The 22,838-nt window shown below is 40.1% G+C and overlaps 1 long non-coding RNA gene across 11 annotated transcripts in view; it reads left to right on the top strand.

Annotated features, from left to right (window-relative positions):
• The window catches only part of LOC110257443 (uncharacterized), a 678,610-nt gene that overhangs the window by 62,828 nt on the left and 592,944 nt on the right, over positions 1 to 22,838 (top strand). The window contains exon 2 of one of the 11 annotated variants that reach the window (XR_014832647.1): positions 22,046 to 22,776. The exons of the other annotated variants lie outside the window; for them this stretch is intronic. This is a non-coding gene — a long non-coding RNA (uncharacterized LOC110257443). The remainder of the gene's footprint in view (positions 1 to 22,045; positions 22,777 to 22,838) is intronic. 11 annotated transcript variants of the gene reach the window in all.

The following is a 22,838-nucleotide window of genomic DNA, read 5'->3' on the forward strand; positions in this document are numbered from 1 at the left end:
GAGTATCATTCACACACTTGAAATGTTGTAGAAATGTATTAATGGAAGCTGGAAAGTATTGGTGATGTATTGTTCGGAGACAGTTTTATGACAGAAGACCATATACGGTGTGATTGAGTTATATGAAAGTGTTAATATATAGTAATCAACACTTACCAGGTTTTTCCTATTTTTGGAGCATTATCCTAAAATACATTCATGGTAATTTACTTAATCTGCACCATAATGCTATGAGATAGGTACTATATGTACAGAGGAATGTAACTTGCCCAAGGCCACAGTCTGTGAGCTCTCACCCTGGCATGCAGAGATACATTTTTTTTTTTTTTTTTGTCTTTTTGCTTTTTCTAGGGCCCTCCCTCGACATATGGAGGTTTCCAGGCTAGGGGTCTAATCAGAGATGTAGCTGCCGGCCTACACCACAGCCACAGCAATTCAGCATCCGAGCCACGTCTGTGACCTACATCACAGCTCACGGCAACGCTGGATCCTTGACCCACTGAGCAAGGCCAGGGATCGAACCCGCAACCTCGTGGTTGCTAGTCAGATTCGTTAACCACTGCACCACGATGGGAACTCCCCAGAGATACATTTTTAAAGGAGGAGGAAGGAAGGAGGGAAGGCAGGCAAGGGGAGAGGGGGAGGAGAGGGAGCGAGAGGGGGAGGGAAGAAGGAAGGGAATGACCGTAATTATCTCTGAGTAGTGAAATTAAAGGAAACTAGTTTTCTTCCCCTCTTGTTTCTCTTCATTTTCTTCTTTTTTATCATTATTTTTATAATACACATGCATTGCTTAGAATAAATGAAAAATTATAACATGCCTGGGAAAATACTTGACGTAGTAAAAAAAAAAAAAAAGAAATCTTCCTGTATGTTTTTGTTCGTACTGTTCCCAAGAGTTACTGACTTGTTAAGGATGCACGTATCCAGTTGGAATTGGCCAAACTCTGGTAAATTTGGAAGGGACACAAGATATGAAGGCTGAAAGTCTCATGATTCTTCAAGGATCGTCTTGGACAGGGTCCTACCCATGGCCACGCACGGTCAGTGCTTTAATGATGCATGCTTTATGTTAGTTTCTTCATTCCAGTGTCGAAATGACCCTTACACAAAGCGTCAGGAAATGAGGACAACTCTGCCCGATGCTGGTCTGAAAGGCTGCTGCTTAGTACAGGGAGGAGCCGCGCATGGCTGGCCTGGGTGCAGGGAGAGAGGGAGTGAGAACCCAGGGTGATGTGAACAATGAGGAGGCTGGATTTTTTCCTAGTTGCTTTTCTTGGATAGTTACCAGGTAGGCTCCTTAATTATGTTTTTATCTGCTCCAAGTATTTAGAAACATATATTATAAGAGGTGAATATATGATATATTCCAAAGGGAAATGGAGTTTTGTGAATTACTCAGTTGGCTTTCAGATGCCAGTGGTCCTTTGTACATCTTAGCCTTCTCAATCTACCAACTTTTGGGGAGATTTTAAATTTTCAAGGAAGAATTTCAAAAAAACGTTTTGAAGATGCGTCCTATTAATTTTTTTTTTTTTTTGTCTTTTGTCTTTTTTTGTTGTTGTTGTTGTTGTTGTTGCTATTTCTTGGGCCGCTCCCACGGCATATGGAGATTCCCAGGCTAGGGGTCGAATCGGAGCTGTAGCCACCAGCCTACGCCAGAGCCACAGCAACACGGGATCCGAGCCGCGTCTGCAACCTACACCACAGCTCACGGCAACACCGGATCGTTAACCCACTGAGCAAGGGCAGGGACCGAACCCGCAACCTCATGGTTCCTAGTCGGATTCGTTAACCACTGCACCACGACGGGAACTCCCATCCTATTAATTTTAACTGAAGGGAAACAAGTTGAATTTTCTCCACTGTGGATTTTAGTAAATAAGAAATCAAACTCATACAGTCCTCCTCACTCAAGACAGAGTGTTTATATTTTATTAAAGGAAAACTGAGCTTGCATTTAGAGCTTATTAGTAATGAAACAAATATCCTGAAGTTTTTTAGGAAGTATGCATGAGGAAATAAGATATCTAGAGGCAATTACAGAATTGGGTTTCAAAATTCCTTTTATGAAAAAGAACATTTGTCATCTTTTGTTTAAAATCTTGACTTATCACATTCTGAGCTGAACTTGAAATGTTGTGTTTTTATTTTACCTAACAGAATGCATTGCCTGCAGGCAAACAGAATGTTGAATTAAAACTTTTAATACTCTGGGGCAAAATCTGCTGCTTTTAATAAGAGACAAAGGCTCATTTGGAACTTTTTGTCATTATACAAACAAACTGAGCTTCCGTTTATCATGTTCATTGCTTTAATTCTGGGTGCGTGGCATTGGGAAAGGAGATGGTTGCCAGGGTGCACATGGCCTGCAATAAGCGATAAATTTGAGGATCTGTCAACAGAGGCACCACTCTCACAGGTAATTGTCTAACTCCATCTTCTTTCATCTGGAGCCAAGAAGATTTTGAATAGATACTGTTGGCAAATGGATCACTTTATGCAAATGGCTTCAGAGAAAAATGCAGTAGAACTCCCCATAAATAGATACTATCAGTGGGGTCATCTGTCTTAAAATAAAAAAAAAGCAGTTCCCTTTGACTGAGTCCTTGTATATGTCACCCACTTTACAAAGCATGTCATTTGTAGAAATACATTTATTCCTTGAAATGACCTTTTTATTTAGATATGAATACTATGATACTTGACCTATAAGGAAACAGTTAAGTCCAAGGAGATCAACTGGCTTGACCAAGGTAGCTTTTATCCCAGGAATCAGACTGCAGAATCCAAGCAGTCAACCCATATGCTATGTGATATTGATTTTTGCAGCAAGTGCTAAGACTTGACCCTTTTCCTTCTGGTGTGCAGATGTAATGGGGCAGACCAGAGGCCAGTTTCTGACACAGGGATGCCTCCACCATTTGCCCAGGCAGAAAGTAGGTCCAGGTGTTGGGGGGAGCTGGCAGTCACCATGCCGCAGAGATGAGAAGATCCGTCTGGTTGGTATAAGGAAGATACTGTTGATGCGTATTTTATTGGTATCTGTGTTTCATCTCGAAGGTCATCATTTTCCCCACGCAGCGTCGCATTTATCAGGGCAAGAAAGCCTTATGGAAAAGACTGGGAACTGCAGCAGGCTGACTAGGGTAACGTCTTGCCTCTGCCTGTCCGTCATCGAGGTAGCTTGCTGCGTAATCCGTGGAACCTCTCTTAGCCTTGATGTCTACATCTCCAACATGGGCGTAATCACCACTATTTTGTAGCGTCATGGTGGGAATTTCAGTGTGATAATATTTGCAAAGAAATTTGCAGAGGGTTTCAAGGTCTTGGTAAGTAATAATGCAATCGTCGTCATTAGAGTCATCCTGTAGTCACTTTGTCAGTTACGGCAGTGTGTGGATGCTGTGTGTGCTGTGTGTTGGTGGCGTAAATATGACTCTTTCACCAAGATAGCAGTTTGCATCTGAGAAACGGGGATAACTGTGATCACTGAGCCACATGTTTTCAACGCATATTGAAGTAGAGTTGAATCACTTAAAAATACTTTAAATCCTGAGTGACTTGAGGTAATATTTTCAGTATTCATACTTTGAAGTAAAAACAGTTCTGTTCACTTTGATAACTGTATATCGAGTACCTGTGACAGTGGTGAGTGGGGCAAAAATAGTCTTTATTCTCAGTGAGTTTATAGTCAAGGAACAAAAGCGATCAACCAATCCAGTCATCTATCCATACATCCACTCATATATCCATCCCTCAATGAACTAATAAATAATATGAAATAACATATATGCAGCAATGAAAATATTTGATATCTGGTAAGAATCACCAATAAAGATAATATCTAAATAAGATGTAAACATAAATAGAAATTACTGAGGGGTTTTTAACTAGGGGAATGAGCAATATTCTTTATACATTCAATTATTTATTTAGTTTTTTTTTTTTTTTTTGGGGGGGGGCCATACCCATGGCATATGGAAGTTCCCAGGGTAGGAGTCGAATTGGAGCCACAGCTGCTGGCCTACACCACAGCCACAGCCACAGCAGCGTGGGGTCCAGGCCATGTCTGTGACCTACACCGCAGCTCATGGCAACCTGGGTCCTTAACCCGCTGAGTGAGACCAGGGATCAAACCTGAGTCCTCATGGATCCTAATTGGGTTCATTACCACTGAGCCATGACGGGAACTCCCTATTTAGTGTATCTTTTTCTGGCCGAGCTCACAGCATGTGGAACTTCCTAGGCCAGGTGTCACATCTGTGCCACAGCAGTGACCCAAGCCGCAGGAGTGGCAAAACCAGATCCTTAACCTGCTGAGCGACCAAGGAACTCCTATTTAGTGTATTTTAATTATCTACCGACTCTGTACGAGGCTAGTGCTGGGTGCTTGGGCTGTAAATGGTGAGGAAACCCAGAGGTAGTTCCTGCCCTCATCACTCTCCTGGTAGATTTGGGAAATACCTCAGGTTTGTATTTTAGATGATGTTATGGTCAGTGTCAATCGGATAGTGGAGTAGAACAACCATGGAATGCCAGAAGGAAGAAGGTTGTTGCAGTAGCTGGAGTGCTATTTCATGAGGAATTGAAGTAAGGTAGGGGAGATTATCCACAAAAATGCATTATGTTATGGCTTCATATTTTCCAGTTAGTCTGTATGTTACTCACATGGTATTCAGTTAAGGCGAAGAGGTGAAATAAGGAGAGTTTTCTTGTCTACCAGAGTATTCAAATTTGTGGGTATTTCTGAATGGCGTTGCTCAGAGGATAGAAATGGAAATCGAACCAACTCTTGATAATGCAGAGTGGATGGATCTTAAAAAATGGAACAGTGAATAATTGTCATGAAAATGACAGCCTGGGATGCACACAAAGGGAACAAATTCTAATTTCAGATTGTGCAGTCAGGCAACAGAGCTAAGCAGAAATGAAAGGCTTTGTAAGAATCTCATGTCATAGTCTAATTTTGCACGTAAAACATCTGCCCACTCTAAGAACAGATAAAAAGTGCTTAACCTTAGCAAATCTGTATCTGAAAACTTTTCTGTGAGATTCTGATAAGATGAATGAAATTTGACTATTGGGCCCTTGGAAATGAGCCTGCTTGTTTGTGATGCTCAGTATTTCAAAACTGTGCATTGAATTTAGCAAGCATCTACTGAGAATCTAGCACAGTGGAGGGGTCGTGAATGTGTCCCACTTGAGTAAGGGTTGGTTTATGTTCCAGAAGGTCTCAGCATCTCCTGTGAAGTAAAACACAAAGGTCGAATACCAAAATGGGGAAGAGCACGGACTTTGAAGGAAGACATCCCTGGGTTCAAACCTCATAACCCTTTTACTTACCAGCAGTGTCCGTAAGAACATTATAGGTCTTGCCGGTAATATTCAGTTTTGCCACATCTTTAATGAGAATAATTAATATTGTCATGGTTGGTTTTCCATGTTGCATGACGAATAAATGCAAACATAGTCCTTAAAATGACACATATTTATTACCTCATCGTGCTAGGTGGTCAGGACTCAGACATTTCTTAGCTTGATCACTGACTTCACAAGGTAGTGTTTTCATGTTTCAAAAATGACTCTGTTTTCCCCCGTCCATACACTATGACTTGGAAGTGGGTCATCGAGTCCAGGACATATTTAAGTGTGTGTGTGTGTGTGTGTGTGTGTGTGTGTGTGTGTGTGTGTGTGTGTGTGTGAGAGAGAGAGAGACAAGGGAGGGGATTAAGCTCCATTTTTAGTTACATATCCCATTTGGATTTCTTCAGCAAAAAAGGATTTATTTGTTCCTTCTCCTTCACTTAAGTATTCAACCATTTATTTAAATGAGTATGGACTTGTATGTATTCATTGTATGCATCGGTTATCACCAACCCTGTATTATTTATTTTGTTCAAAGCATCCCAGCTTTGGTCATTGGGAACGCTTTCAGCTGGCTCCTGTAACCTTTCAACATACCCCCGTCCTTTTTGTTTCTAGGCATTTCCTTAATTTCTGTCACTACAAGAGACTGCTGGCTCATCTTATGGTTTCCCTGGCGCAGCCCTAGAATCAGCCATTTCTCCAAGGATCCTTTTTATTTTTTTAATTGGAGGACAGTATTAAAATCCTGGGGTGCACATTGCATTTTATAAATATCAGCCAACAAGTTTCTATAACAGTATGAAAATGGTTATCAGGGGAGAGTTACAGTGAAATAGCATGAAACGTGCTTTGTGAACATTGTCAGGTTTCATTTTATTCTCCCACAATTTGCCAATGTGCGCATTAGAAAGTAGAGAACTAGGAGCTCCTGCTGTGGCACAACAGGATCAGCAGCATCTTGGGCGCGTTGGAACATGGATTCAGTCCCCAGCCCGCACAGTGGGTTAAGGAGTGGCTTAGCTCACGGCTGTGGCTTGGATCTGACCCCTGGCCTGGGGGCTTCACATGCTGAGGGGCAACCAAAAAAAAAAAAAAAAAAAAGAAAGAAAAAAAGAGAAAAGAAAAGAAAGTGGAGATTTAGATGATTAAAAAGCCCTAGCGTATGTCATGTGTCTTATGAGTGGCAGAGACAGAACTTGAAGCCATATTTCTCAGCTCTCTCCCTTTTCCATCCCAACATTTTGCCTTTCAGAGGCCCATTTTTAATAGGCTTGATTCCAAGTATTATTTTTTTGTTCACTCAGTCAACAAAAATTACTTATCTCCCATCTATTGGCCAGACATTGCTCTGGGCGCTGGGAATCAGGCAACAGGGCAGGAAAGTTTCTGGATATCATTTCGTTTACAGCATCATGGAGAAGAAAGTCAATAAATAAGTGAGAAAGTAAATAAATAAATAACTTCAGAGTGTTGAAATGCTGTGCAGAAAATAAAATGTGCTAGAGGGTGAATGAAGAAGAGGAGACCATGTGTGTCACTGATATGAAGAAGCCAGATGTAAATGGAGTGAGAGCAGGAAGGGGCAGTCGGCAGTCTTGAGGGCCGGGCCGGGCGGGGGGGGCAGTCGGCAGTCTTGAAGGCCAGGATGGGCGTGGTGTGGTCTGTGCAGTTGAATGAGGAGCACTGAGAATGAATCTTGGAGACTGGGTTATAATACAAAAAACTCTATAAAGTCAGAGGTTCAGGAAGAGGCCAGATAATAAAGGGCCTTATATGGCATGTTAAGGAGGTTATATTTTATTTATTTACTTCTTAAAATAGGAGAAGCCATTGAAACAGTTTTGGCAAGAGAGTAACATGATCTGATTTGAATTCAAAATAATTTATTCTTATGATTGTGTGGAGAATATGTGCCGCATATTCCATCAGAGTTAAGATGCCGCTGATTGTAATTTTGAGATGTTAAAATTTGAAAGGGAAGAAAACCTAAACCAGTGCAATTTTAAAGTGCCATCAACTGATTGTAAGACGTATTCTAATTTCAGAGGTGTTGCAATATGAAACAAATGTACATCTTGGAATAAATACATCAAGTACAGAGCTAGTTGAAAAGCACGCAAGCAGGGAGGCAAACAGGAGTTGATGGCTGTCATGGAGGTGGGAGATGGCTGTGGACTGGCCTGGCATTGAGGTGGAGATCATTGACCAGGTTTTGAGTGTAGTTGGAAGGAGAGTGGGAAGAGCCTACCGACAAATGAAATACGGAGGTAAAGGGGGAAAATGACTTCTAGGTTTTTGGTTTGAACACAGGAGGATGGTGGTACCTTTACTGAGATGGAAAAAGATATTTTGAAATGTCCTGATGATGACTTCATTTCTGGCTGTGTGTCTGGCAGACTTCCAAGTGAGATTCTCAAGTGTATGGTTGAGTAAGGAAACCTGGATTCAGTAGAGATGGGGTGAGAGTGTATGATGTTGATTTGGGAGTCACCCCCATGTGGTAGTTAGTCATGGACTAAGTGAGGGAGAAAATAGAAGGCACTAGAAATAAGCCTTGGCCGGAATCTACAAGAGAGGAGCTCATGTGATCAGCGGCATCACAGAGGCCACAGGTGTGATGAGTGAGACCATAGCTAGCCAGGCACTTGTAGTTAAGAAGTTGTATTGGGAGCTCCCTTTGTGGCTCAGTGGAAATGAATCTGACTAGCATCCATGAGGACGCAGGTTCGATCCCTGGCCTTGCTCAGTGGTTAGAGGATCTGGCATTGCCCTGAGCTGTGGTGCAGGTCCCAGAAGCAGCTTGGATCTGGCATTGATGTGGTGTAGGCCAGGGGCTATCTGATTCGACCCCTGGCCTGGGAACCTCCATATGCCACAGGTGCGGCCCTAAGAAGACAATAAATAAATAAGTAAATAATTTGTATTGGTGGAGAAAGAATATTGACCCTGGATTTTGCAAGATGGAGGTCATCGATGGTACTTGAGACTTTTGTCAGGTGTTAATGTTGATTTATACTTGAATGAGAATGTATAATCTTCCTGGAATTAGTAATGATAACTATTAATTTTGACCACACCTTCTTTTATGTAACTTTACTCACTTTTATAGTTAAAATGTGACTATAAGGTAAAGAATAGTTGCAGCTTTATGTTTTAAAATGCTGTCAATGGCATGTTTTAAAGGAGCAAATTCTAGAATTATTTGATAAACATAAAATTATAATATTAAAACTCAGACTTGCATTACATCAAAAGTATTTATTATTTTCTATAGTAAACACCTTTGTTTTGTCCTGAGTATGTTTACAGGAGTCTTCAAATGTCTAGAAGAATGACTTCCTTTTGAAAATTAACCATACTCTGTTTTGAGTTTGGCTAACTGTGATAATTTTTTTTTAAATGACCACTTTCTAAGGGTTTTAAGTTTGTCCAACTGTGAGATATTTCTTATTATGAAATCAAATGCAGATATTGTCATCAGGAAAAGAGGGCTTTATCCAAATTCTGTGTTACCGGGAGGTCCTTGCTGTAGACGTGGTGCTTAATTCCACAGAATATCCATCCTGTCTTGGAGTCATCTCGAGGGTAGGACGCCTACAATTCTGAGTTTATTAAAACTCTTTAATGTGCTTTTTGGGTAAACTCTTCGTTTTCAATTAGCTTCAGATTTGTAGAAAATTGTAAAGATAGTACAAATTGTGGAGGATAGCACCCAGTTTCTCCTCTTAATGACTTCTTACATTGGCCTAGTACGTTTGTCACAATTAACAAACCAATGTTATTGGTATATTATTATTAAATAGAGTCCGCGTGTAATTCCGCTTTTCTTAATTTTTACCTAATGGTCTTTTTCTGTTCCAGACTGTCTCATCCAGGATGCAGTTAGTTGTCCTGTGTCTTTAGGTTGTTCCTCTTGTCTGTGGTAGTTTCTCGAGTATTCCATGTGTTTGATCACAGTGAGATTTTGAGGTATGCCGTTCTGCTGTTTGGTAGCATGTCCCTCACTTTAGGTTTGTAGGAAGTTTTTTTTTTTTTTTCTCATAGTTATGCTGGGGTTTTAGATTTGGGGACGAAGAGGTAGGGTGTCAGTCTGGTCCCATCATGTGAAGCGTATATACTGTCATGTGACTTAAGACTGTTACTGCGAAACTGGATCACCTGGCTAGGGCAGTGCTTTGTCCAGTTTCTCACCGTATCCTCACTCTCTGCTCACTTTTCAGACTGTACTTCCCGTAATGAAGTCACTCTTCTCAGCCCCTACTTAACCAGTAGGGAGCTATACTCTGCCTCACTGAGAGTAAAGTTTCTCTATGAATTATTTGGAATTTTTCTGCCCAGCAAATTTATCTCTTTTCTCCAGTTTGTTTGTTCATTCATTCACTCAGCCAGTCAATCGTTTATATCAGTCCAGACTCATGGATATATATTTTGCACTCTGGGTTGTGAAGCTGTATCACTTCAGCTGTTTGGATGCTGAAATCATTCCATCTTTGCTGTTTGGTGCTTTTTATTTGGCTTCTGTGTCCCTGACAACTTCCATCAGTGAGTGTGTGTGTGTGTGTTGAGTACTTTGTTCATTTCTGGTGTTACCTGATGTCTGTGTTGTATATTCACTGTCTAACTCTTAGAATGAGTAACTTCTTCTCCAAGGATACCTGATTTTTTTTTTAATGGATGATATTAGAAACCAAGGTCTGTTTGCTAGATGTTGTTCATCGCTGCTGGGGTGTCATTTCTTCTAGGTGATCTCAACAGATACCAAGGAAATCTATGGTTGAATACTAACCTGGGTTTCCAAACATACCTATAAATATTTCTATGCATAGTATCTGTAAATGGGTTAGGCTAAGCATGCATTTATACTGATGTCTGCAACTATAACTTATTTCTACGTTGTGCATTCTAACCTCCTCCCGTCGCTTATCTGTATGGTCTACTCCAATAAGGAGGAACCTGGCTCCCATCACTCATCACCCATTTCTTTAATTGCCCAGTTCCAGTTTTCTCCTGTGGTTGACCTATACTCCAAGGAGCCTAGTATATTGGTATTGAGTCGATAAGAGGTAAATATTCTTGTTTTAATTTTTATGTTAACAATGTAATTTGTGTATGAAGTTTTAAAAAGTGGTAATGTATGAACAAAGCTTAAAAGTAACATAAGCTGAAATTTTTCTTGGCGGTAGCAAAATGCAGCAGTCTGCCTCACTCTACCTCATCCTTGATACTTGCTTTCCAGAAAAAAAACGCATTCAGCTTTTAAGGGTTTTTTTTGTGTGTGTGTGTTTACCTCAGTACCTCTAAAATAGTATGCTTATACTGCTCTTTCTTGATATAAACTTAAACTTGTAAATTTATATCTAGTAAGCATCCCTTTTCTTCTGAGATAAGAATACTAAGGTAGCTAATTACCTCTTAAATGGATTTATTATCAGTCTTTTTGTGATTAGCCCTATCTGCACCTTTTGCTTTCAGAAGCACCAGGTACCCTTTCATCACAGGCGCTTACTTCGTTTTGATATGTTACTGCCATTTGTTCCCCAGCATCCCACCTTCCAAATTTGATTAACATATTTCTTCTGTTCTTATCTTCTTCCTTTTCCTTGTTCTAAGTCTGTGCCTTTCAAATTGATTTTATTACTCTTTTAGTGGGATTGTTGAACAGAGCAGAGTTAAATGCCTGCATTTAATGCATTTATGTTTAATTAAAAGTCAAAAGTCAACTTTTAAGTATGTGTAAGTTTACTTATGAGTACAGTAGGAGAGTCTGTAGACTAATATTATTTTGCTGATTTAAAAGAAATACATACCAATTTAGACAATTAACATATTGTAAAAGAAAATTGCAGCTTTATTGTACTGTCCTGCACCTCCTCCTCAATCAACTTCCTCTCCTTAGATTTCTCCTTTACTAGATCGATTAATTTTTCCAGTGTTATAAGTTTTTATTCACTTTTCTTAGATACATATAAACCTATCTCAGCTTCTTAAATTGCTGCATATTATTCCATTGGTTTCATGTACCAAAACTTATTAACAAATTTTCTTTTGATGGCTGTTGAGATAGTTGCCAATTTTTCACAAATAAACAATGTTACAGTGGGCACTTTGCAAATAAAATAGTTGATACTTGTATTGAAAAGGGAATAATGAGGACCAGACATGTAATTGTTACTCATAGGGTATGTTGTAGATTTCTAAAAAATCATCCTAGCTTATATGGTACAGTGACATTTTTATACAAGGGATCTTTTCCTAAAGACTTAACATGATTCCAACTCACAAAATTTAAAATCATTTTTCCCAGTGAGAATAAAAATAAAATGTGAGGAGTGTATTCTCAGATTAGGTAAATCCATAATTGTTGTAGCACGCTTTTATTTGTTTGACTAAGCTCATGGCATGTGGAAGTTCCTGGGCCAGGGACTGAACCCAAGCCACAGCAGCAGCCCAAGCAGCTGCAGTGACAACACCAGATCCTTAATCTGCTGAGCCACAGGAGAATTCTGTAGCACACTTCCAAAAAATGTTTCTTTGAATGGTCACAGTATGCGCACTAATACTTCATGTAATGATATTCTCTAAATTAATAGTATAGTGTATCATTTTGGGTACTTAAACTTCTTCATGACGTTTTTATCTTACCCAACATTGATTTTCAAGTTTGGTTTCCAGCATTCACACAAAACAACCATCACTTAATGGATGCTTGGGATACGTTGTTATAGAATCTGAAAAGAGTTTAAATTATAACAACCTATGTTAAATAGTAGCAAAAAAGTCACAGATTCAGTCATGGGGATTCATTTAATAATACTTCCAGAGATTAGCAGTCATTTCTAGGTACCAGCTAGAAAGTGGAATCACTGTGAAACAAGTGTGAAAGTCAAGTTTTTAATTCATTCAATCAGCTCTGAAGTCATATAATGCTGATGGTCTTGGACTATTCACACTATTGAAAATTTTGAGCCTAAGTTGAGATTTATTACTATTTTAATATTATATGATTTCAAATTTACGTAATTCATTTTTGCATTAGATGCAGTTATGCTGTGTTGAGTGTGTGTGTGTGTGTGTGTGTGTGTGTGTGTATTGATGTGACTCATCCATTATGTCAACAACTCACATCCTACAATATGTTACTAGGATGCCATGATGCAGACTATGTATTTGACATGGCCTTTATATTTTACTGCACACGGACAGAGGCTGACTATAAAAATCAGTTTATATTTGTGTATGTACATGTGCACATAAACATTATACATCGTGTATGTTGCATTTATAGTATCACTAAACAATCTAATTTTTAACTAATTCAATTACTGTCATGTAGTAGCTAGCACTAGGAAAGAGCAGACTTTTAAGGAGATTAGAAAATAAAAAGAAATATTTGAGTTAGTTCTAAAGAGAATTGGTCCATTTTAGATAGTCTATTTCCATGAAGTATTTAAAACCGTATTAATTATATTTAAATTTCGGCACTGACTTGAAAATTCACAGATAGTGATAGTGTATCTATTAACCTTTCCTTTTTTGTTATTGTAGTTTCCCAATATCTTAGGATTTCTTTGATCACCAGAGCAATATTCAGATAACAGAAAACATTAAAGCATCCTTTCTAGTTATTCCAAACTCCATGGGTATCATTTTGTCACATACCAAAATAAATAATATTATATAAAATATTGTTTTAAAAATAAATTTGGTCTTGATGAGTGAAATTACTTAGTTTGAAGCATCTCATCAGTCTCTGTTGAGCTACATGTAATCCAACCAAGCGTCAACACCTTTTTTCCCCTACACACCCAGTCACTTGGAATACTCATTCCCATTAAGTAGGTAATAATGTAATTTTTTCTCATTTTACATCTCATAGGATATTAAGGTTAATAATGACAAAATATATTGAAGGTACAGGAAATATAAAACTTTAATTTGTGAATGTGCTTCATACATTCCACCTTGAGTTTCTTATCATAGGTTTTTTTTCCTTTCCTTTATTTTTTAAAATAATAATGTAATTTATATGACTATGTTTCTTACATCCCTGCCTCGGTCCCATCAACACTCGCTCTCATTTTTCGATTTCCCTAAATTCTGCCATTTTGCCCTACAGTCTTATTCTCTTCCTCTGGCTCATCTGACCGAAGAGTAGATGATCAGCTCTCAACTCTTTTTCCTCGATTTTCCCAAGACATGATCACTGAGTGTTTGTGTTAAGAAGACATTTCTTTGTGGTTTGTGGTTAATGAAAGAAAGTTGCTTTGAAGCACCGCATATAATTGAATATTACAAAACCAAGTTCTTTTGAAGGTCATTCAACTCCTTTCACCACCATCAGTTTCTTTCTAACCCACTTTGTGTTGATTTCTCTGTCTGGATGTGTTATTCAAGCTCCTCTTTTTGGTCGGGTTCCCGTCATGGGACTCTTCCTCTCCAACCACTGGGCTGACTACAAAGCTCGTATTTCTCCTAGCATAGATCTTCATAGATTTCACTTTTCTACCTTTACAGGCCAGTCCATTGAAGGACTTTGTGATGGTGAATTTTATGTGTCATCTCAACTGGAACATGAGATACTCAGCTGTTTGGTCAGTCATTATTCTGGCTGTTTCTGGGAGGGCGTTTTTGGATTAGGTTAACATGTAAGTTGGTAAACTTTGATATTAGATGATATCAGTATTCTAATTAGTAAAGAAGATTGCCCTCACAATGTGGGTGGGCCAGACCCATTCAGTTGAAGGTCTGGATGAAACAGAGACCAGCCCTACCCTGGGTAAGGCAGATTTTTTTTTTCCCCCCAGCCAGTTGCTTTTAGATTTTATCTGCCGTATTGTCTCTTTTTGCTTGATGATTTTTGAACTGAAAAGTCATCTCTCATACCACTGGTCCACTCTGCAAAGTTTTGATTCCCAGCCTCGTAATCCTTATAGTAAACCTCTCTCTCTCTCTCTCTCTCTTACACACACACACACACACACCTATGCACACACGTTATATTGGTTCTCTTTTTCTGGAGAACCCTGATTAATACAGCCTCTCTCTTGCAACCCCTTCCTATGGTCCACCAATTTATTTGGCTAAAAAGAGTCCTTCTGGGCTATTAAATCTACACATTTTCCAGTGACATTAATGGAGGCTTAGTTACATACACCTTCTCATCAATCTCCGTGAGAGGAAAGGAAGTCGTATAGAGATTAATTCTCTCTGATGTTAATTCTGACTTCCTTATTTTCATCCCTGCTCTGCCTGAGTCGGGAGACCTTCCCATCAGAGTTGTTCACTGAGCCTAGGTTTATGTGTCATTTCAATTTAAATAGCCAATGAAAAAAAATTCCCTGTATATGTATGGGGTTGCCTTCTTGAAAAATGACCATCTAGTTTAACAGTTTAGATTTTATACATCTAATGGGAATGTCGGCCCTGAAAGCTGGAGAAATTTGTTCTTGATTTGTTTGAAAGCAATAGCATGCTCTATAGACACTAGAATGAGGAAAAAAAAAAATTCAGTGGAAATGATCTGTTTGTATCCCTCAGGAGACAATGTTACTGGATGATCAGCCCCAGTAAATACTTTGGCACTATACGCTTCTTTTTTTTTTTAATAACTTTTTTATTTTCCCACTGTACAGCAAGGGGGTCAGGTTATCCTTACATGTATACATTACAATTACATTTTTTCCCCCACCCTTTCTTCTGCTGCAACATGAGTATCTCGACAAAGTTCTCAATGCTATTCAGCAGGATCTCCTTGTAAATCTATTCTTGGGCTTATCAGACACTATACCCTTCTAACACGCGGATGGAGAGCCAGTGGTATAGCGCAGAAAAATAACTCAGATTTTGTTAATGTGTTTTGGGGGAATGATACTATCGGATATAACTGGTCTTCTACTAATATTTGATGCTTTAAAGTAGAGGTTATCCATTATTCTTGAGCTCTTTGGGCTGCATAATTCTTTGTGGTTGGGGAGGAGGGAAGGAAGGACGATGGGAAGGAAGGAAAGGAGGGAGGGAGGAGGGAGGGGGGAGAAGCGGAGGAGGGGAGCATTCCAAAGGGAAGTGGAGATTAAAGTCACTTGACACAGCCCCGTTACTTTGTGACATTGCTCCAGTTTTAATGTTATTCTTATGGGAACATACATTAGTTTAAAATCGTGTTGAACTTTTAAGCTTGAAGTTTTCCTTTTTTTTCAGCATCGGGTAATGACAACTCAAACATTTTCACCAAAATAGTCACCATTCCTTTGGGAAGTCAGTTTTCAAAAACATCTTGGTGTTATTTTCCCCACCTACCTCTTCGGGGGAGTAAGGCAGCCCCTGGAAGAACGGAAAAGATGGTTTGTTATTCAAAAAAGTACTCTGAGTCCATTTTCCTGCAGGGAATTGTGAGCGTGTCTGACTCATTTCTAATTACTTAAGAAAAAGGCACTCCTTTAAATAACTTATGTTAAAGCGCTTAATAGTTTTCACAGAAACTTCAAATGATGTTTTCGGAGAAGTTGGAGGGGACAATTGATTTTTTCTTGCTTTACACCGTTTTATTTTTCCCATTTACTCTCATCAGTAATGTGTCATATATTTCCCAAGTGAGATATTTTAAATGTCTGTGCACGCCTTTGGAGATTTTGTTTTAAGGATCAAAAAATCAAATCAACATTTTATGTTACAATTGCAAGGTTCCATGCTGAGTGCTGTGTGTGTACTCAGTTGTGCTCAAATCTCCTCAAAGAGATTTCAATACAATCAGAAAGCTGATGCATTATAGGCAGATTTGAAGAGGATGGGAGATGTAGGGGTGGGTAGGGACTATGGCAATTAAACAGCAACGTATTTAAATAGTAGCTCTTACTACAAGACAGATGCCATGGTTTGGGGTGGGCTGGTGGGGATGAGTACTGGCCAAATTGGATTTTTGGGCTATGAAACTCTGAGGATGCTAAATTTGATTGAGATTTGAATGTAATTATAATCTTTCGTCACCTTTCTCCTCTGGCTCCTGATTTTTAACCCAGTATCTCCGTAGTTGAAGGTTATTATATCTATTTTGTGCTGAAAATAAAGTTTGCAACACATTGCAAAGAGCAGACTGGCTTCTCAGGTGACTGGTGGATTCTGAGAAATGCCCATTTAAGGGAATAGGGTAACCATTTTGCGAGTCTAAGTTTTACGTTTTTCTTTCACATTTTGAATAGACTGAAAGAAGTGAAAATATTCCTTAATAGTCATATTGGGATTTTCTAAGATACTAATTTTTGGAATTCTGTTTAGTATCCCTATATAATAAGGCATAATCATAGCCTTTTTTTAAAAATCATAGATTCTTCTTGAAAATATACTTTTTTGGTGTTCCTCACTAAAAATACTGATTCCCTCCTTTTTTTTTTTTTTTTTTTTTTTTTTTTAAATGGCCACACCCACGGCATATGGAATTCCCCAGGGCCTGCTATTAAATCCAAGCACTTAGCTGAAGCAGTGCTGGATCTTTTATCCCACTGCACCAGGCTGGGGATTGAACCTGTGCCTCTGCAGTGACCCAAGCAAATGCAGTCAGGTTCTTAACCCATCGTGCCATAGTGGGAACTCCCTTTTTCCTTCCTTAATTGTCTTTCTTTTCCTTTTATGTGTAGATGTTTTTTCTTTTATCACCTGCAGCAGTGAGTATGTTTTCTCTTCTATTGGTATCCCATAGTTAATTTTTCTTACGATTTGTCCCCGAAGTGAATTATTCCCCCCTCAGTCTCTCAAGGAAGTGAAATGCATTTTCACTTTTCTGATAAATTGATGAGGCAATGTGAGGACTTAAATTTATAATCGTAGTAGTCTCATCAATGTCCTTTTTAAGGACACTCTGCAAGTGATTACTTCTATAGACTGTTACAGGGTTGGTCTAGTTTTCACTCCTCCTTGAACTCCTAAATTTATATTTCTAAAGTACATATAAATACATGTTTAATAAACACAAGTGGATTTTTTAGCAAAAAATTGAAAATATCCTCTTTCCTTTATAATTTGTAAACTTATAAGATATTACCAATGAACTTGTAAGTGGTAAGCCTATTTTTTGAGGAGTTCTAGAAGATCATGGCTTTATTTGCAATTTTTCTCTGATTTATGTGATCACAACTAGTCAGCACAGCTGCTCTGCCTGGCTCCCTCGCTCTTAAACACAGATATGTATTCATTCATTAAGCAAGTGTGGAGCCACCTAGTATGACACTGGGCCAGGGCTGGATAAAAGCTGTCCACTGGAGTGATCTCACCCCCTTTCCCCCAGCCACCCTGTGGAGCTAGTAGTTTATGTAGGGAGATAGTCTTAGAATAAATAAACCAGTAGATGACCCACGCAACTAACCACACCCTGATTTTTCCACTGGAAGGTGATACAGGTCCTTTTACCCTGGATTGCTATCCTTTTTCTTTATTTCTCATAAATACTAGTAGTAACTGCTGCCACGCATGGAGAGATTAGAACGTGCCAGGGACTTGTTTAATAGTCTTTTAATTGCGTTGTCTCCTCTGGTCCCCCGACTCTCATCGATGGACCTGTACTAGGTGCCTAGTTCACAGGGCGACACTGAGTCCCTGAATGGCGGTCAGTCGTGCCAACAAATTGGAACCAAAGTCAAATCCAAGTGGCTTGATGCCTGAACCTTGGCCCTCGGTGAGCCTAAATCAATTGACATTCTCTTTCCCTTTCTTGCTGGAGCAACAGTCACTTCCTGTTTGTAACAGAGACCTCCCTTCAATCAATTCCAAGACTGTTTTGTTTTGTCTTTTCCCAAACCATTCGTGTGAATTTTCAATAACTATTCACCAGACAATCATTTATTTGTTGTCTGTTCCTTCCGTCGGCATATGTGCTAGTGTCAGAATGGCCTTCAGCACATCCGTGCCTAGTCTTGACGCTGCTGCTCACACTGATGGCTCAGGGATGGGTGTGTGACTCAGCACAGGACAGTCGGACGCAGGCAGGATCAGCCCTGGTTTTCTCCTGGAGATACTGAGAATGAGGTATTCTCTTTCACCCACAGCTTCGATGCTGGAATGATTTAAACCTGAAACTAGCTTCCTGACCTCACGTGTCTGTCTCCTGCCGTCAGATCTACGTTTGCATTTTTAGGAGGCAGCTGCAGAGAGGAGGGGCTGGGATTAGGGAGACCAGGAAATTATCACCAATGAATGAGCGTTACCCTTGCCCAACTGCCTTGTCACATGGATAAACCTATAACCTCACTGCACACACTGGTTAGGAACAAATGGACTCTCTTACTTCTTAGCCAGCACTTTCTTGGCTTGAGAGCAGAGGCAGTCCCACAAGGTATGCAAAGTGCAAAGCAGAGACAGCAGGCCTGGGCGCGGGGGAGGCCTGGCTCCTTAAAAGCTGTGTTAGCTGTAATAAGGAGACGAAGGAACTTGGAGACACAAAAGGAGGCCTGTGATCGACACCAGCTCCCTCCGGTTTTCCAGGGCCCCCAGGAGTGATGCACAGACATGTGTAGCACTGAGGGTCTGTCACACTGTGTCAAAGGAAATGTCATCTGCAACTCAGTGTGGAAGGTTTTAAAGCTGAGAAGAGCACACGTGGGATGCGATATACATACCGAGGCTGGCCTTAAATCAAAGCCTCTTAGAGGAGTCTTTGCAGAAGAGAGGCCGGTCTGAAGGCTGACAGTTTCTCTGCGTTCCCGACCGGGCACGTTACAGAGGAAATGCATATCAGCTGTGGGGAAAATTCATCTGTTGATACAAAAGCAACTGTCAAGCTGTCTTTGGTACATGACAGCTGAAAGAAGTTTCCTTCTGAAATCAGTGTTTCAGATGCAGGCGCTCACCAGATTGGTTAAAGAGGGAGGAAGGGTGCAGGGAATGAGGGTGTCAAGACCTGTGCTGGGAGAGGCCGATGGAGCGAGGGGAGCTCCGATGAAGAAACTTCAGTGAATTGTAAGTGGCTCATAAAGGCACCTCTGTGGCTTTCAGATAAGTCGTGTGTCATAAGTCACTTCCTTACGGGACAGAGTTTACCTCCTATTGACTGTGATGGGTTTACACTTGATTCAAAGCCATGTTTCCAAACTGGATTATTACTTTTATTTCTTAAAATAAAGCACTGGCTCAGCTCAGAAAAAGGTAGATGCTTTCTAGTCTTCTGACACTTATGTTCATGGTTTTCATGCCAGTGTTTCCTGAAATTTACATGCAAAATGTTGCTGTGCCAATGTGCCCTTTAAAACCAGCTGCATGGAAATGTCTGCCAAGAGTGTAGGGGCGACGGGCCTGGTGCTGGGGCTTTGGGGCCTGTCCTCCTGTTGCCTTGAAATTCTCCAGGAAGGGCTTTGCAGCCCGGACTGTAGCTGTCAAATATACAATTTTAGATTTAAAAAAAAAATTTCTTAAACGGTGCTTTTAGCAGATATAGAACAGTCTTCAGAATTGAGTTAGTCCAGTGCCCCTCTTCTGTTTTTCTGGTGTTTTCTCAGCTGTGCTCTCCTCTATTTTCTTCACCCTTAGCCTAGACTACCCTGAGGGAGCAGAATGGCCGGAACATTGCTGGAGTTCCTGTCAGCATACACCCCTCATCACCAGAAGAGAAAATGACTTTTCTAACCGTTTTGCAAAGTGATCAAGCTTTTTTAGAATCCATTCAGCGAATCTCTTCACGTATCATTGCCCCATATTAGGGCAAACGGCCCTTCCTCAACCTTCCAGTGGTTAGAGGAAGGCAAGGTAATTTGGCTTAAGCCTGGGTTCTGGAAAGAGTTGGGATGCAAGGGGGACTGGAATTCCTGTAGTTCTAGTCACACCAGACCCCAAAGCTTTCAAAGGACTGCATCAGTCAAAAGCACATGGCTCCTACATGGGAGCTGCTCTTTTAATTTTCATTGCCATAATAATGACCACAGCTTTGGCAGCTTAAAAGAACATTTATAATCTCACACGTCCACAGGTAGGATGTCTGGGCCAGCATAGTTCAGCTGGTTCTGATACAGTCTCACAAAGGGAAAAGCAAGGTGTAGACAGATGTATGACCTTGTCTGGAAGCTCTGGGGTGAATCTGCTTCTAATCTTGTTCAGTTTGTTGGCAGAATTCACTTCTCAGTGGTTACAGAACTGAGATCCCTGTTTTCTCACTGGCTGTCAGCCAGGGGTTACTCTAGGCTTTTGAGAGGCCTGCCTGTATTCCTTGGCTCATGGTTCTTTTTTTCCCTGTACAAAGCCAGAGCCAGCAGGGACAGGTCCAGTTTTGAATTGTTTGAATCCCATTCCCCTTCCCTCTGTCTCATTCCCTTTCTCCTCTTTAATCTTCTGTGTCTGTCTCCCCTTTTTTTGCTTTATGTGGCATGTGATTACATTGGGCCTAAGTGGATAATGCAGGATACTCTTCATAGGTAAAGTCATTAGCAGTAACCTCAGCCATCTGCAGATCCCTTCAGAGCGGTACCTAGATTAGTATTTGATTAAGTAACCATGAGATGAGAATCTTGGGGGAACACCTTTATACTTTCCCTCTCCGAGCATCAGCGTTGTGGAGAAAACATTAGAGGACCTTTGGAGGGCGGAGGAGGAAGTAGAACCTGGTTCAGCAGTGATCCCTGTCCTCCAGAGAGGTTCTAAGTACAGATCTCTTAAAATACTTTTTAAATTAGAATTTTCTTTTTACATGTCAGGTTCTAAAAATAATGAGGAGCAAAATGTATCCTGTGGATCTTACAAATATTTGACTGCAGTGAATCCTACAGAAACACAATTAAGAAACACATTTCTAGGGAGTTCCCGTCAATGGTGCAGCAGAACCAAATCCAACTAGGAACCTGAGGTTGTGGGTTCGATCCCTGGCCTTGCTCAGTGGGTTGAGGATCTGGTGTTGCCATGACCTGTGGTGTAGGTTGCAGACACGGCTCGGCTCCCACGTTGCTGTGGCTGTGGTGTAGACTGGCGGCAGCAGCTCTGATTGGACCCCTAGCCTGGGATCCTTCATGTGCCATGAGTGTGGCCCTATAAAGACAAAAAAAAAAAAAAAAAAAAAAAGAAAGAAAGAAATAGATTGCTAGTTTCTTCATTCAACACATACATATTGAGCTTCTATTCTAGGGATTATGTTACTTAAAAAGAAAAAAACCCTGCTCTCGTGGAGTTTATTTTTTAGTAGGGGAGGAGAAAGACATTAGTAGTTATTTATTATTTATGTATATATAATTTTGTATTATAATATTAATCATTGTGTATATTTTCATGATATATATATGCGATACATCGTACATATTATGTATATTTTCATGATATATATATGCGATACATCGTACATATTATAGCAAACGGAAAGAACAAATGTGGGAAATGGGGAGTGTTAGGTAGGGTGTTGCAAGTTTAAATAAAATGAGCAGGAAGAACCTCACTGAGAAGGTGAACATTTGAACCTGAGCCTGGAGAGGTAAGCCGTGTGTGCATCTGGGGGAAAAGCATTCCAGGCAGAAATACCCCTACCTGCTTTATGCAAGACTCTACTCAGTCTTCAGTCATAAACACCATAAAGCCTTTTTAAATATCGAATTATGGGAGGCTTTTGTGAGAGATATTTTGTAAAACTAGTGGAATTCTGTCAGAAGGGGAACAGAAATACATGAACATTTACAATGCGTTGATGTGTATATTGAAATAGATTTCTTATTCTCAGGGCAGAACTAACAGGAAAAGTTATCTACACGTCAGCTCTCATCACATATATATTCCACTTTCACATTGCGCCTGTGGATTCTCAAGGAAATGGCCCCAGAAAAGAAGCAGAGTGTTCATGCTAATGGCAACAGAGCAAATACTAACATTTTGCTTCTCTTGCTTCAAGAGCGAAAGTGCCCCTGCTGTCACAGAAATGGATAGCATTTTGATGGATATCCATCGCATTGTGGGGGAGGTGGGGTGGAATAAGAGGACAGACCCAGAGAAGAGAGAAGAGTAAGTCAGAGGAATCTGTGATGTCAAGATTTGAGAAAAATGTGGGCACGGGGAAGAAATAAGGATACTCATCAAAAGGCACCATAGATCAACATTATGGAAAGAAGGTGCTTGTCCGCAGTTCTGCTTTAAGAATAAGTGATTGTGCTGTGCATCCATGACGTTCTCTTCCTGCTTTCTCTCCCGAAAATCATCATTGTGTGCAAACACACTTAGGGGTCTGTGCCCCACACAACACACAGATGTGTGCAGCATATAGGATTAAGGCGGAGTTCCCAGAGCTCCTAGGGGACACAGGCAGGAGCCCATCTGTTTATAAACATGGAGTTCTGTATAGTTAAGAATTAGTTCATATGCTCAAAGCAGATGATTCCTCTGCCTGAAAAATAAAAATCATAGTGGATCAAACACCATACGTATTTGCTTCTTTCTTCTAAAAGACATTTGGAATTGGTAAGTATACTGTACTAGTCAGGATTCTCTAGAGAAACAGAACCACGAGGAAACATGTATAT

The sequence above is a fragment of the Sus scrofa genome, chromosome 17 (genome assembly GCF_054392235.1).
Source record: "Sus scrofa isolate SSC_HxYL_T2T_F1_AM1 chromosome 17, Sscrofa_HxYL_maternal_Yorkshire_Landrace_v2.0, whole genome shotgun sequence".
Classification (NCBI taxonomy): Eukaryota; Metazoa; Chordata; class Mammalia; order Artiodactyla; family Suidae; genus Sus; species Sus scrofa.